Below are 3,462 nucleotides of genomic sequence, written 5' to 3'. Positions count from 1 at the left end.
AAAACACTTATCATTTATTGAACAGGATGGAATAATTTCATATTTAAAGTACTTTCAAATTTGTATTCTGAATATGAGCGGCCTTTTCCTTTAAAGCAGAGAAAACGTGTCTTTGTTTTGTTTTTCCTCAGATCTTCTTCTAACATTCCTGCTTTCATTCCTCAAACAAACCGGTTCCTTCTGCTCCGGAGCGCCTCTTTAGGAATCCCAGCCTTAGGGAAACATCTGGATCATCGGCTGGAGGAGACTGGTGGTTCTACCATCAGTTCGAAAAGCCCGGTGAGATGGAGCAACAGGACGAGGTTCCTAATGAAGCTTTTCCTGGGAGTTTCACTCTAATGTTTAGGAAACCCCAGGAAAAGTGGGTCAGCTTCAGCAAACAGGAGGGAGACTGGAAGGCAGAATTCCTGCTAACTTGGTGGGAGCTGGAGCCCAGTTTTCCTGGGAAGCAGCTGACTGGTTCTGATGGGATTCTGGAGATCCAGTTCAGATGTTTGATTTGGTTCCAATCTTCCTCTTCCTCCTGTTTTCCAGGAACCAGCAGCAGCAGCAGGATGTTCGGAGCGTGCTCCTCACATGATCCCAGTTAATCCTATTCACTCTCTGAACCTTTCAGTCCCGCTGAATGTTCTGTGTGAGGGAATCAGATCTGTGGTTCTGTTCCTGGATCTGGCAGCAGATGGATGTGACCCAGATCCCCCAGTTTGGGGAAACTAGAACAGATCTGATCCGTTTTATGGTAAAAATAAATAAAATGTTGATCAGGAGCTTTTTAATGAAACATGGAACTTTTTATTTCATTGATCATCCAGAACCAGAACCACTCCTTAATGATTAGCAGAAGCTCTCCAGCAGAAAACTTGGGATCATCTCCTAACTAATGGTTCCGCCAGCTGGGTTTACACGGGTCAGAACGTTTTCCAGGAACTCTGGGGTTTCCACAGAAGAAGATTTCCAGGAAAGCCTTTAACCCCCGACCCGCTGGACTCGGCTTACCGCTGCAGATTAGCTCCAGGTTTTCAGATCGGATCTTTAGAACCTTCAGGTGTGAGGCAGACAGGTCCCTACTTGAAGGAGTAACTACGGAACCGGGTCATTGTTTACCTCTGAACTTAGCATCACTTTAAGAATAGAAATCCATCATTAACCCCAAACCAGAACTTAGTGTCGTCAGAACTATTTTCCTCTGGTTCTGAGGGAGCAGAATTAATTAACAGGTTTCAAAAAAATGAAAAAAATTCTTTAAACTGTTTGAAATCATCTGGATTTGAAGCTACAACTTGGTTCTGATCCAATCACACTCCTTCAGGCTTCCTTAGAATCCCTTTTACCACATGTTGTCAAACAGAACCGACCTGGATTGGAGGCTCCTCCGGAGTTCTGGAGCGGCCCAGTCAAAGTCCGGACTTTAATCTGACAGAGAAACCTAAAGATTAAGAGTCCTTCCGACCTCCGACACTCAGAGCTCATCTCCGTCCCTCTTTAAGGAGGAACCGGATTCTGTTCCTTCATCTGACTCGTTTCAGGATCTTTGAGACGTTTGGAACCCTAAATCATGAACCCCGATTCTGCACATGCGAATGGACCGATCCGATCGGGGCTCGTCTCTGAGAACAAACCAGACCCATCTGTCTGAGGATACATTCTTATTCATGCGAGATTAATCTCAAATAGGAACCAAAAAATATGGAATAAATTCATTTTAGATTCTGACAAAAACTTAAAATTGATTTGAAATTATAATCAGACAAAAAAAGCCTAATTTTTTTTCAGTCATTTATTTTGAAAATTATTTATAAAGTTCTTTTTTATAAATCTGACTTCTTCCAAATCAAAGTGAAAAACCAATTTGTTTAGCGCTGCATTTGACTGTTAAAGTGTTAACTGAGGCATTATTAGATTAAGGTTGTGATTCAATTGTTCTATGTGTTTTATTACCTGCTTTTATATTTATTTGCTTTTATTTTCAATTGTTTAATTCATGTAAATTGTGCTATAAGAATAAAGTCTAAATCTTTATTACAAGTTTTCCTGATTTTGGTTTATTTATTGACTTTTTTTTTTTTTTTCTTGGGGTTTTTGTTGCTGTCGTTGTGGCAGTTTGTTCATCTTGTTAGTTTAGTATACAGTAAGAAGCTTTTATGCTTTTGTACAAAGCTTTTCCTGTATAGGTTGAAAAAGAAAGATATGTTTGAAAACATATCTAAATCTTTAGACCTCATTAAGTTTTACACATAAATATAAAAGGTTTAAAACCTAATTATAGCTTTTAAAATGTAGAGATTAATTTCATCCATTGATTACAAACATAAAGATTGGAAAATTATGATTAGGCCTCACAAATTAAGTATAGACATTTCAATCAGATTTAAGGTTTAAAAAAAGTCCAAAAAAAAAATTACTGTTTTCAATTCATTTTTTTATGTTTTATTGCTTTTTGAAAATAATACATATTTTTTGTACAAATGATCGACGTCCAAAATTCAAAGTATAACAAAATAACAATTAATAAAGATAAATAAATTAACTTTAATTTAACTTTTCTTAATTCTTGATTTAATCTTTATTTACAACAGACTATTACGGCCAGGCTAGAGATTTTTTTCTTCTATATAAAGTCGCAGCGAGAATTGTTAAAAAATTACGAGAATTAAGTGGTAAAATTACGAGAATAAGGTCGCAACGAGAATTCTTAAAAAATTATGAGAATAAAGTCGTAAAATTAATAGAATGGTGTCGTAAAATTATGAGAATAAAGTGATACCGAGAACTGTTATAAAATTACGCGAGTACAGTCATAGGATTATCTGAATAAAATCGTAAATTACGAGAATAAATTTGTAAAATTACGAGAATAAATTCGTAAAATTATGAAAATAAAGGTGTAAGATTACAAGACTAATGTTGTAAGATTACGAAAATAAACTCGTAAAATTAAGAGAATAAAGTCGTAAAATTACGAGAATGAAGTCTTAAAATTACGAGAATAAAGTCGCAAGATTACAAGAATAAAAGCGTAAAATTACGAGAATAAAGTCTTAAGATTACGAGGATAAAGTCGGAAAATTACGAGAATAAGGTCATAAAATTATCAGAATAAAGTCGTAAGATTACGAGAAGTTGTAAGATTACGAGTAAAAAGTCGCAAAATTACAAGAATAAAGTCGTAAGATTACGAGAATAAAGTCGTAAAATGACGAGAATTAAGTCTAAATAACGAGAATGGTGTCGTAAAATTATGAGAATAAAGTCATAAAATCACGAGAATAAATTTGTAAGATTCCGAGAATAAAGTCGAGATATTACGAGAATAATTTCGCAACGACAATTGTTCAAAAATTACAAAAATAAAGTCATTAGATTACAAGAATAAAGTCGTGAGATTACGAGAATAAAGTCGTAAGATTACGAGAATAAAGTCGTAAGATTACGAGAATAAAGTCGTAAGATTAAGAGTATAAA

The 3,462-nt window shown here is 35.1% G+C and overlaps 1 protein-coding gene across 4 annotated transcripts in view; it reads right to left on the bottom strand.

Moving 5' to 3' along the window:
* The window catches only part of LOC107100764 (death domain-containing protein CRADD-like), a 13,404-nt gene that overhangs the window by 8,710 nt on the left and 1,232 nt on the right, over positions 1-3,462 (bottom strand). The gene's annotated exons all lie outside the window — the stretch shown is intronic.

The sequence above is a fragment of the Cyprinodon variegatus genome, unplaced genomic scaffold (genome assembly GCF_000732505.1).
Source record: "Cyprinodon variegatus isolate N-32 unplaced genomic scaffold, C_variegatus-1.0 Scaffold1007, whole genome shotgun sequence".
Taxonomy (NCBI): domain Eukaryota; kingdom Metazoa; phylum Chordata; class Actinopteri; order Cyprinodontiformes; family Cyprinodontidae; genus Cyprinodon; species Cyprinodon variegatus.
The sequence above is the reverse complement of the archived record's forward strand: the minus strand, read 5'-3'. Positions and strand labels throughout refer to the sequence as shown.